Genomic DNA, 13,094 nt, shown 5'->3' with positions numbered 1-13,094 from the left:
AAATGAGACTTTACTATGAAGCATCCTCTGGCAAACGATCGTTTGGAACTTTCTTATGACGTTAATAAGAAGGATTATCGATATAAATAGATAGGGTGGGCGGAAAGAATAACGGTTTTTAATCACTAAAAATTGTTTTTAACTTGCCTTTTTTTCCCCCTTTTCTGCCTTATTTTCCTATGTGACGTTTTATGGTGGAGATATTTTTACTGAAGTTTTTGTAAATCGGAGACCTCCCTAGAAAGTAAACAAAAAAATTAATTGATTGTATTTAGTGATGCATAAATACAAAATTTAATGGGAGTCGTAGTTTTAGGCATTTTGCAGCTTCAAATATTATGCGATCGTTTTTATTAAGTTTGCGAAAGCATATATTTTTTTATTATTTTAATAAGGAAAAAATTACCAAAGTTATAAAATTTCTATGAAAGTTAACCATCATTATTAGTTAATGATTTCTTACTTACAAATTTTTGGATTATTTAATTGATGAATGGATATAAAATGTTGATCAGATTTCCGTTAATTAATGTATTGATATAAATTTTAATGTCAGTAGCGAATTTAGGCATTTTGCAGCATCAAACAGTGCGCATTATGTAACTTTTAATAACTGGTCAGTTTAATTTCATATTTAAGGATTTTTAATTTAATCAACGTTTTAATGATTTATTTCAGTTTAAATCAATTTTGGTACTTCAATAAAAAGTACACTGTAATTATTTTATAATAAAATTAATATATTTATTTCATAACTAAGTTAATAGCAGTTTTTAATCGGCCTGCCTGTCCCCACTCTCCTCAATCTGCCCTAGACTGCTGTTTAATCGGAAATCCATGACTGTTTACTCGGAATACGCTGCGCAGTAAGAAAAGCAGCATTATTGTTTAATATTAATTTTTGTTCTGACATTTGCCTTTAATAACTTACTAATAACCAAGTTCAAATATGATATTTATGTAGATATACCTTATAAAAGAATTAAATTATCATACATAAATTTTTTATGCAAAATAATAATTTGCATGTATTTTATCTTCAAGTTATATTTTTATCTGATCTTAAAAATTAGTTCCGCTGCACAATTGACTTTATTGAAAATAGCCTTACACAGGTGCCCCTCCCCCACCCGTGGATTCCACCGCGGGTGGGGGAGGGGCACCTGTGTAAAGGGGATTCAGGTACGGTTCAGCCATTCAGGGAATTAAGGTTCTCTCCATTTTGTTGGATATAGTAATGATGTGGGATTAAGTTATCTCTTGCCGATGACAGGACTTGACTTCTACTAGTGGAGCTGGACTCTGCCATTAAGATTCAACGTAGTTTCCGCCTATTGTTATCGTGGTTAATGATTATTCAATTTAATCGCATATTTCGTGTTGATTCAAGTATGGCGCGTTTGGTAATTTACTGGCCAAAAGAAATTTTATTTATAATAATTTTGATTGATACACATAGAAAAAAATAATTTAATGAAATATTAATTAAGGTTATGTGTTTACTTTATTTAAGGTTATGTTGAGGATTCCTCATATACGTATAGTTAAAAAATACGACGGTGAAGAGAAGAAAGATTAATATTTTAGTAATGTAATTTAATTCAGAAATGTTTTTTAATTTAAAATGAATAGTTAAATTGTTATTAAATGTAAAATAATTATTAAATATGCATCTTTACATACATTTTATTTAACTTTCAACTCCGAGTTCATTTTTGATAAAATAAAAGAATTATAAACATTATTATAATTTACTAATGTACTGCTTTGCATCGTTAGAAAATTTCTGGAACTAAAAATACCGAGGAGATAAATATCGCATCTTTCAGTGCCTTTTTTCAGGGTCTATTTGTGCTAGATTGAAGTTCTGGAAATCTGGCCACACTAGTTCTACATAATAATTGTTCCGTTTCTGACACAAATATTATTTTCAACTGCATTTCAAATGCCACACATATCAAGAAAATCATTCTCATTATGTTACTTAAACATACTCAGTGCATAAAACTTCCTGATCCATCAAATATTCCTAGAGACGACAGCCAAAAAAAGAACATTCGGGGAGGCCGAACGATAAAACTCTTTTCACTCTGTCACATGGGTCCACTTTACGACCCCATTAGCGTCGTTGAAAACGTAAAATTTTGTCCGCTATGCACTCCGTACCCATTTGTCAGTAGAGTTTCAAAAACCTAACAAAAATCCCAAGGAATTTGAGACAGCCTAATAAAATGACGAAATAGATCTGACTCCTGCAAATTCCGCGAGTTAATCTCTGGAAATGAAGAAGAGAGATAATAAATGGTTAAGTTGGCGATGAAGTTAATATTCGGCGGCGTTCATTAGCCGTTCAGTATCGGTTTACCACTGTTAATAGATGTGGCTCGTGGGGCCCGTTGGCGAAAAGCAATTATTTATAAAATGGAAGGCTTATCGCCAAGGCCGTGTCGTGCCGCCAAAGGGGATAGCTATGGTTATTATGGCTTTTTTTATTATTATTTTCTTGTATAAAAGTATAGAGAAAGTATTGTAATCGTGAAAGAATTCGTATACTAGTTTTTGACGTATCTACTCCCTCAATCCAAAAAACACATTTTTGCCACTATATATCTCTGTGAATACAATAACTCAAAAGCGCTTTGAGCTAGACAGCTGAAATTTGGTATATTGAATTAGAATCAAGAATGTAGATTTCTATCAAATTTTAAACGAAATTCATTAACAGGAAGTCTGTCTGTCTGGGTGTTCTAGTACAATTGAACTTGATAACTGTAAAATACAAAGACCTAGATAGATAAAATTTGATACACAGGTTTAGCATATCAAATATAAAATTTTGAACCAAATCCGACAAATGATTGACCGTCTATCGTTCGTACTTTTGAATGCATGTAAAGACAATAATTCACAAGTCAATTAATAATTCATAAATGACTTAAGTCAATGAAATTCGGCTTGTTATCTTACGACTACAAGTGTCGTTTTGTGTCAAGTTGTGTTGCCGGCCAGCAAAAAGGAGTCTAAAAATACGTACTCTTGCGATAGATTCAGTGAAAATGCTAGATTCAGGCAAAGTTTTATATTTTGTAACTATCGTTCACCAACACCATGCATGGTATTCGGGGCCCTACAGAAGATCTCCATTTTATGCAGAGAAAGGGGGGGGGGTAAGACATTTATTGAAGAGTATGCGAGAAAGTTTCAGGGAGATCATTCAAGTTGATTTTAAAGCAACATGTCTGACTTTCTCATACACGAAGTATACAAAGAAAAAAAAATGCCATATCTTAAAAATAAAAAAAATCGAACTGTCGATTCGGAGAATCTTCACGTTTCAAATATAGGTGAATACGAAAAACACATTTTCTGAATTGTTCCTTCATTTCTGCCTGTGTACACGATGGACTCTAAAATGCCTTGAACTTGATGAATGAAATTTGGTATCCAATGTGTACACTCGATTTGTAGATTCCTGAAAAATTTTGAACGAAATCCATTCATAAAAAATCTGGCGTTATAGTTATCCTAAGTAATTACAAAACAAAAAGAACAATATGAAAAAAAAATGATACGCCTATTTAAGACCTTGTGGCGGATCGGTATGAGCGAGGACAGAACTTGGGACTTTGTGGTTCGCAACTGAGTAACATGACCACAATACAAAAGCAATTGCTCGTGTCGCGTAGCTGTTAACTGGCTTATAAGCTTTCACTATAACTTAAAATGTAGATCTTAAGAACTGAAAATCTAATTATAAACCATGTCTATCAAGGCGCTGATTTGGAAGTTTGTATTTCCGTATGCATGCAAACGCTATTACTCAATAATGCAACCATGTAATGCTGTTATTAAAATTGTTATTTTGCGTCAAATTTTGGTTTTAATCAGTCGGGGAAAACAAAGTGTTAAAAATATTTATTAGCTTTCTGAGATGTACAAAACTTTCAGGTGAAGGAATAACATTGTAAACATTCATGGCGTTTAATATGCCTAAGTCCATAATTTTGTACAGAGAGAGAATTGGAGATAATACCTTTTTTAGAGAGAATGCGAGAAAGTTTCGAGAAGACCACTCTCTCTAGTTTTCTTGGTTTTTTTTAGCACTTTTTCATTCCTTTCAATCGTATTATGATTATCATATTGCCAACTTTATAAAAAGGAATCTCAAAGTTGTGAAAATTGTACATGTGAAATATTTTTTTCTATCATGTGAGAACATGATATTGTTTTGGTTAGGGGGATTTGAAGCTCGAAATCGCGTATGCAATGAATATTGAAACTCGAAATCGTGTAGGGAATGAATAAAGCATAAATGGCGATTTTCATCATCATCTTTTAATCGCATTTTTTTTTACATGCTTTTACCAATATTGCATTATTATTATGTATGCTTTTTTGAAAGCAGATGCGTTTTTAAAAGGTTGACTTGGAACTATGACATCATAGCTGTTATTTCATCTTAAAATCGGTCGAGCTTCAAAACTTTGTTATGATTTAAATTAAAACAAATAATGACTTAAAAAATAATAATGTTCTCACGTGATAACTTGAAATTTGAGATTGTAGATTTGATTAAAAAAAATTTTCTGTGTCATTTGCAGAAAAATATTTAAAGCTTACAAATTTGATAAATCAAATTTTTTTATTATTATTATGCAAAACTGTTGGAAACCAAATTAAATGGTGTTGAAGTGTAAAACCGAAGTATATAAAACAAAAAAGAAGTTTGTGTATGTATAATTAGTAGCAATATAAGGAAATTTTATTTTAAGCAATAAATATCCAGTCATTCGTTATTGTCATTTATTGAATTTCATTAAACTGCTTGATGAGACAAATTCCTCCACGTTCCTATTTATGGAAACTGACCAGAATTTCTTAACGGCAAATCAATAGTTAGAAGCAAAAAAAAAAAAAAAAAGGCTATAGGTAAAATCCGAAAAAATTAATAAGTTTAAAAAAAAATTCAACGGTGAAATAAAAAAGTATAATTTTCTCAAAAGAAAAGGAACTGAAAAAACGCAAATAAGATATGTGGTTATTATTTTGACTTTTTTGCATTAGTCTCATTTATCTGTATTAGCCAAATTAAGAAGACCCTACTCTTTGTATTGCAACGCAGAAATATTTTTACTTTGATTTAAAAATAACTATCACGACTACGTGTTTTAAAAATCAAATATAATTAATCTTTTTTATATGACCTTTAATAATCTTATATGACATTTAGTTCAAATTCAGGATAAATTTTTCAATCCTGGATGAACAGCCACCAATAGGTCCAAAGTTTTATAAAGAAAAATACACTTTTATTGCCGATCACATACCAAATTTTATTTACCAAGTTTGCTAAATTATTGAATTACACACACAAATAGACAAACATATGGGCAATTAATACGTTCATTGGTTTTGTATTTATCTTAGAATGACCTCTGAATTTGATCACATGTCAAATTTCATGCAACTGGCTTTTTATACATTTATTTTATTAAGCTTAAATGTAGACGGACATAAAGCTTTTTAAAAGCAGGGAAATTAAAGCAGTAACAAAGTAAAGATTCAGAAGATCTCGAAGCCGGATTAAAAAAAAAAAGCAAGAGATTTCTTAAAATTTTCCTTTGAATAAAATTTTAAGAGAATTGTCTTTAGGAATCTAATATACCTTTAGAATAATTCTTTTCTTTACGAAGCACCCCCTCTTTTTTGGGGGGGGGAGGGGAGGCTTTATTGTAGTCTAATTTTACTATAATATATAAAAAAATTGAATAGCAGCATCTTAATTACCTGTTTCCTTAAAAAATGTTCCGAAACTACTGTGCAAATCAATACAATCAACTGATAATTTTATACGGAGCTGTGAATTATTTTTTTTAAATTAAAATTTATAGAGAGCACGCATACTTTAATTTTCGCAGGACTATCGGATATTTGTTAGAATTTCAGAAATAATGGACTTTTCACTTAGAGAACCAATACAATCTATTTCCAATCTTATACTAAGCTGTACATTTTTTTTTTTTTTTTTGTTAAATGTGAAAACATCCGAAAAAATTTGCCTTAAAAAAATATCGTAAAATAACGGACTTCTCACTTTTTACTATTTTAATAAATATATTCCTAATCTTAACTATAATTATTCTAATATATTCTAATATTAACTATTCTAATATTAATTATTCTAATATTAACTATTCTAATATTAGTTATTCTAATATTAATTATTCTATTATTAATAGAATTTATGTATGAAGATGAAAAAGAATGAAGAGCAACAAAAATAAACGCTAACCGATAATTAAAACGAAACTGAAAACGCAAATTAATTGTGAATATCGATTTATTGTATCGCGATTCATCGTGAACTATTATTCGTTATCATTATTTCGATAGATCGATATTTTTCGAAAACTGGCATCGAAAAATCGATTTTTTTTTTCCATAAATCGAAAATTGGCACAGCCCTAATTATAATGTCCCAATTCTTGGTCATATAGAGGTTAAAACAAGTGTTTCTGTGAACTAATTCTTTCCTCTGTACATAAATTTTGTAACCAGCATTTCAGACTTGATGTCAGTCTTCAAGAAATGTTTGTTCCAACCAGAAGGAATTTCTTCCATATGTGAGTTGAGTCATGCTTTTCTATCTCTTGTGTTCTATCATGTAACTTTGGCATTATCGTACAACCACCTACAGTTCAAGGTTATCACTTGCGCATGCAGACACGCTTGCCCCAAAGACACTGTGCCACGGGGTGAGGTAAGCACCAGACACTTTATGGGACGGCATTGTCAGCATCATGGTTTAAGGAATACCCTTTTAGCTCGTAACTAACTCCGAAAACCACAGAAAAAAATGTTGTGGGTGGCAAAAACAGACCCCCTACGTTGACAGATACCCCAGCGCCGTTCAGAGGTCAACCTCACCCAACAAGATCTTCTCAAATTTCTGAATACTATCAAAGATTCGGCAATATCTGGTGGATTCCAGATAGTTTTAACGAGCATTGTTGATGGTGACAGTGGATTTATTATTTTCCGAAGAAATCTCAGCCAACATTATGGTGAATTTATTAGATACCAAGGAATAGTTAATCCGTTTGCAGTTTCTCAAGCACGAAATCCGCAAGGGAAAATATTATGATCAACGGGAAGTTAATTCTCTAAATTTTGGTGAATATCCATGTTTTGACATCCTGTCTATCTACAAACACGATAATTTTAAAGCGGAATGACACAAAACTCAGGATATTCTTGCCTATTCTTAACATAAATTTAACTTTGAAAATACGTAGATATAAAATTATCTTTCAGATGAATTTTGCCTAGATTGAAAATTTCTAGGATATTAAACAACTATTAGAAGGAGGCTTGTGCATTGTAAGCACGGCAACAATAACATAGCGAAAGAGAGAACGATGTAGATATAGATGCCTCGGACATCCTTTACATTTGTTAAGGTATGAATAAAAATTAGGGGATAAAAAATTATATTATGCCCTATAATGCATCCAGTGGCATACTGTCTTATCCTTACAACACTGCGTGGCAGTGAACTCTTAATTTTTAAAATTTGTGCATATATACGAAAATTATTTTCATGTGTATAAGAAAATTTAATGAAATTTACAGTTATAATAAATGAAAAAATCAATATTTTTATTATAATTATTATTTTTTATTCTATAATAATTAATTTTATTATAATAATAAAATCTGTCCTTATTTTGTTCTGAGCAAAAAGATATCAACTCTTTCATTATTATTATTTGTGAAAGTAAATATATATAAATAAATTATTTATCTGTTGATTGCATATGCCTTTTTAAACCGTATTTTCATTCATTGGTTGCCCCAAAAAATGAAAACACATATATATATATATATATATATATATATATATATATATATATATATATATATATATATATATATATATATATATATATATATATATATATATATATATATATATATATATATATATATATATATATATATATATATATATATATATGAAATATAAGGCAAATATTTCTTCAAATAAAATTTATAATTCTTTAAAACACAATGTAAATTCTTTTATATTTTAGAAGATCACGTAATTTATAATATTCTTGCATATAGAACTGGAACCATTTTAAGTACATTAGTAAACATATCTCAGTACGTAATAAAACGATGTACGGAACACAATGATGTTAAGATGACAATAAGAGAACTAACTGCTTGTGAGACCATGTTTGTTGCTTGCGCATATCACGGTTTTTTCACCGTTATTTACTCGTAAGTTCCTGAGTATATTAACTTAATCTTAATTCTTAAGTATTGGCGATTAAGTTCAGTTTCCGAGAATAATCGTTTAAATTTAGTTCCCGAGCATAGTCGTTTAATATGCGTTCTTGAGTAAAGCCGTTTAAGTTGAGTTATCGATTGCTACCATATTTGCTACAATTAATACGATTGCAAAAAAAAAAAAAAAAAAAAATGCAGAATATGAAAAATTCTTCCCTCTTTTTGTCAGAGAGAAATTGAGCAAAGTTTTTTTTTCCTTTTTGGAACAATGATATGGCGAATCTGGATATTAAGATAGGTAACTACGTTAAGAAGTCAATTTTTTACGAAAATGTGATTTTTTTAAAATTTAATATTCTTAAAGTCTGAACAGATTTCTTTATAAAACCATTAGAAGTTTACTTTTTGAGAAGTTACACTGAATTTTATATTAACATTTACATATGTTTTAATGCCATTTTACATATTTAGATAGTATTTTCTGAAATCCTAATCTTTGATAGAATTTTCTTACGAAACAAAAACTCGTAAGTTAAAGTCTAATGCATATTTTTGGTTCAAATTTAGTATAATAATTCTATTCATTAAGAAATATTTTATAGTTGTTTTAGTGCTTCACAATGTGAAAAAAATTGGAAATTCCTAGTCAAACCCTAATATTTAAAGAATGGATAGAAATACGGCTTATTTTTTAGTTCAGAAACTAGAAAATAAATTTCTTAAGCCATCTGCAAAATGTTAAGCAAATCATTTGATAAACCTCTAAACCAGAAGATTTGCTTTATATCTCTTCTTAAGTTAAAAAAAATATATAAACTTAAAAAAAAAGCTTTTGCCACTTAATATAAATTTATTTTGGTTTCCATAGATGGTATATAGATGGCTAACCTGGTATATCTTGGTTTCCATAGAGGGTTTTTTTTTTCAATCTTTTTATGCAAATATTCAAAAACTATATAACTATTTTCGAATGTTTTTCAAGAAATTCTTCTCGAAAAATCAAATGAATTTCAAGAAATTCACACCTTGACGAATACGATAATTTAAAACAATCATAATATCAACAAAAAAAAAGTAATCGAAATATCCGAATAACAGCTTAAGTTTTCAGAATGACTACATTTGGCAAAATAACTGACATGGTGGCAAATGAATATGATGTCGCAAGTTGCCAATTTTTTTTGTCAATCGATTAAGAAATCAGTAAGGCAGATGCTGATGGCATTAAGTCGACAGATTATTAAACATTATCCATTCACCCCATAGTTTGCACTATATTTTTTGGAATAACAGACCAATTGTCGCATTTTGCCACTTTTTATTAGTTTTTCCGTTAAGATATCACCATGGAGAATTGAGCATTTACTCACAATCCGCTATTTCGACCACCTATCAGTGGAATAATTAGGAAGATTGGAGCATCGGTATTATATATAAATAGAGTAATAGGCTTGTGTTCTCAGATTCAGATTTTAATTAAAAAGCGGCATTCTACTTTACAAAAAGATTCTGCAATTGTAAGATTTTCTAATTTATTACGTTATATTTTAAAATAATCCCCCCCCCCCACTAAAATAAGGTTAATAGCTACAGTAAATTCAGTAAAAAAATAGGCAAATCCTGTCGACATTTTTATGCAATATAAGCATGTTAAAAAGAGTTGTTTTGCTGAAATCAAATGATGTGAACTCATCATAAATCAATGAATTAAGTAAATTGTAGAAATGTAAATTAAGTTTACTTAACAAGGGTGTTTTTGGCATCTAATTTATTAAGTAACAATTATTTCACTCATGAAATAGTAAACACATTTTATAGGGAATATATATATGTGTGTGTGTGTGTGTGTGTGTGTGTGTGTGTGTGTGTGTGTGTGTGTGTGTGTGTGTGTGTGTGTGTGTGTGTGTGTGTGTGTGTGTGTGTGTGTGTGTGTGTGTCTATAAACATGATTTTTGAGTAGTTTCGTTGCCGAAAAGAGAGAAAAGACGTTTAAATTTTAAACTTCGCTTTGTTTCCATCCCGGAGGGCATAATTTATGTACAAAAAGCACAAACAAAACACGTCCGTTCACAACTTGGCACAAGTGAGAAAGAAAGCGAAAAAGGGCAGAAAATATTTTCCCCAATGTTTATGCACTGTGAGATTCTGATAGGAATTTCTTTACACATGTCATTTAGGTAAAGGAATTATAGGGACCTTTTAAAAAGAAATCGCTTAGGTTGACAGTTTTTTATCCCTTCACTCGGAGTGTCGGAACTTGTCGACAATTTTAGAACTCGTATTGAACTAATTAAATAAAAAACACATCTGTGGCCCTCCACCTGGATACAACAAATGATCAGACACAATGACTTTACTAGTGAAAAAGATCCACATCTGTCGGTTCGTAGGCACTTAACTATGTTTGAAACGAGTGACGTTACATTTGGGCGGAATGGCAATTACCATGTGAAGAAAAAGGGGAAAGGTTGCACCTTGTATCTCCAATCTTATAATAGCGAATGGAGAAAAAAAAATTCCTGGTAATTATTTCATTAGAAGTTCCATGGCTTGAAGACGTTGAAAGCACTAATATTTTTCAGGGTTAAAGTAAATGTTCCCCCCCCCCCCCTCTTTCTTTTCTTTAGAATTGAAAGAAGTCTGTTTATAAGAATAAACTTACTATTTAATTATTAACTTTTCTCTTGCGTCGATAAAACGTTCATTTTTTCCCCGTAGAATTATATTCTGTTGAATCTGTTCACTTTCAAGAAAATTAACTAACAAAGAAAACTTCGTAGCTAATTAACGCTTAATTATTTGTAAAATTAATTATTACGTGTTATTTTGAAGCTAAATTAGAAAAATGGTTTTTGACCCCTTAGTCGAAAAATTTCTGCAGCTTGCAGCATCTGGATATTTTGTATTTAACTTAGTTTTTATAAACTGTATTATCAGTTTTAATTTGAAATTGCAGGAGTGTACATTTGTAAATTCTTTTATAGTATACAAAAAAGAACTATTTTCTAAGAAATCAATAACAATTGCTGTATCAGAAAATAATTCTATTATAGTACTTTTCGTTTCAATATTCTGAAACCACCACTTTTCGGTGATTCTATTTCACTAAGGGGTGAGACGGAGAAGGATGAGCACATTTCCGGAATTCCTCATCATCCTTTGACTTTGATTTCCGTTCTATTAGATTACTTTTAAGTTCAATTTTCTTTCCTTTTTTCTTTTCTTTTTTTTCATGTGTCGTTTCTGACAACATTATTTTATTTTAATTCGAAATAAAATCAAATTTATTGCTTACAAAACAAATTGATTGCTTGTATAGTTAATTCAAGTGCTGGTTCAAATTTTGTTAATTATTTTATGCAATATATTTAAAATAATAGTGTTGTTAAGTAAAAAATCCTTATTAATAATGTTTTTTAAAAAATATCAAATTATACATTTATAAATACCATATATTTTAAAAATAATACTTTTAATATTTTTAAGACTTTCCATATTTACAGCAAATTCTTAAATGAAAAAAAAATTAAAATAGAGTAAAATCTTGATTATCTACTGATGTTAATCTCAAAGTATTGACAAAATATTCAATAACCTATAAGAAAGCATTTTAACACAAAAATTTTTGTTATTATTATTATGTAAAAAATTTTGAGGACAGAAATTTTCTAATTATTCAACATAATTTAATATTTAAGTCTCTTACAGTGAATAAAAATTGCTCTGAAATATTTTATTGTAAATTAGTATCTTTTTCCAACAGTATTGGTAACAGTATTACACCTCATGAATCCACGAGTAATCCGAGTTTATTGTTAAATATAAATATCCCCTACTTTAATCTTTCCTCTCACCTCTATTTTGACAAAATAAATCCATCCTAACACATGCGCAAAAGCGCGGAAGGTTTTAGAATTCGTTGGCAAATAATGTTTGTCTTTTGCTGGAATTATTCCATATATGAAGTCTTTAAATTGGTGAGTACAATAGAAAATCACCAAGAAGCCGGAAAAGAAATTTATAATGGATTTCAGACTTGATGTAGTAAATTCTACAAATTACAAAAATTTTGTATCGGCCACGAATGTAGAATTAAACAATTTAAAACTAATTGCCAATAGTCATATTTTAAGATATAATCCTAATAAAAAGCATAAAAAAGCTTTCAAATATTACAGTCGCTAAAATAGGTTTAGTATGAACTCTGTGGTCCCTGTAGCGCAGTGGATAGCGCGTTGGACTTCTAATCCAAAGGTCCCGGGTCCGAATCCCGGCAGGGATGATTCGTTTGAGTGGCCCTTTTTTGCAGCCAAAGTACTGTCCATAAGAAAACAGAGTGAGAATGAACACCTTGGAATTCAAAATTAACCCTTTGTATTGATATGGCGCATCAGTTTCATACATCGAATTATTGAAACATGTATTTAAATATTGAAAGCTGGGTTCTATTGGGTTGGCAACTAAGTAATTGCGGATTTCACTCATAGATGGCTTCAGTTGAATTTTTAGGTTTGCAGACGTAGTACAAATGTAAAACACATTTTGTTATTTGATAGTTGGCAATTCAGCTGTCAATCAGTAAAAAAAAGTTTTTTGATCGGTAGTTTTCGTTTGGCGTTCGTTGAAAAATGGTAAATCAAAAGGAACATATTTGTCATATTTTGCTTTTTTATTTCCGCAAAGGGAAAAACGCATCGCTAGCTCATAAAAAGTTATGTGCTGTTTATGGTGACGAAGTCTTAAAAGAACGGCAGTGTCAAAATTGTTTTGCCAAATTTCGTTCTGGTGATTTTTCACTC

The 13,094-nt window shown here is 30.1% G+C and overlaps 1 non-coding gene across 1 annotated transcript; it reads left to right on the top strand.

Annotated features, from left to right (window-relative positions):
• Positions 1-12,504: 12,504 nt before the first annotated feature.
• On the top strand, positions 12,505-12,577 carry Trnar-ucu (transfer RNA arginine (anticodon UCU)). Its single transcript has one exon. It is a non-coding gene; the product is annotated as a tRNA-Arg (tRNA).
• Positions 12,578-13,094: the final 517 nt, after the last annotated feature.

Source organism: Argiope bruennichi, chromosome 3 (assembly GCF_947563725.1).
Source record: "Argiope bruennichi chromosome 3, qqArgBrue1.1, whole genome shotgun sequence".
NCBI classification, from domain to species: Eukaryota; Metazoa; Arthropoda; class Arachnida; order Araneae; family Araneidae; genus Argiope; species Argiope bruennichi.
The sequence above is the reverse complement of the archived record's forward strand: the minus strand, read 5'-3'. Positions and strand labels throughout refer to the sequence as shown.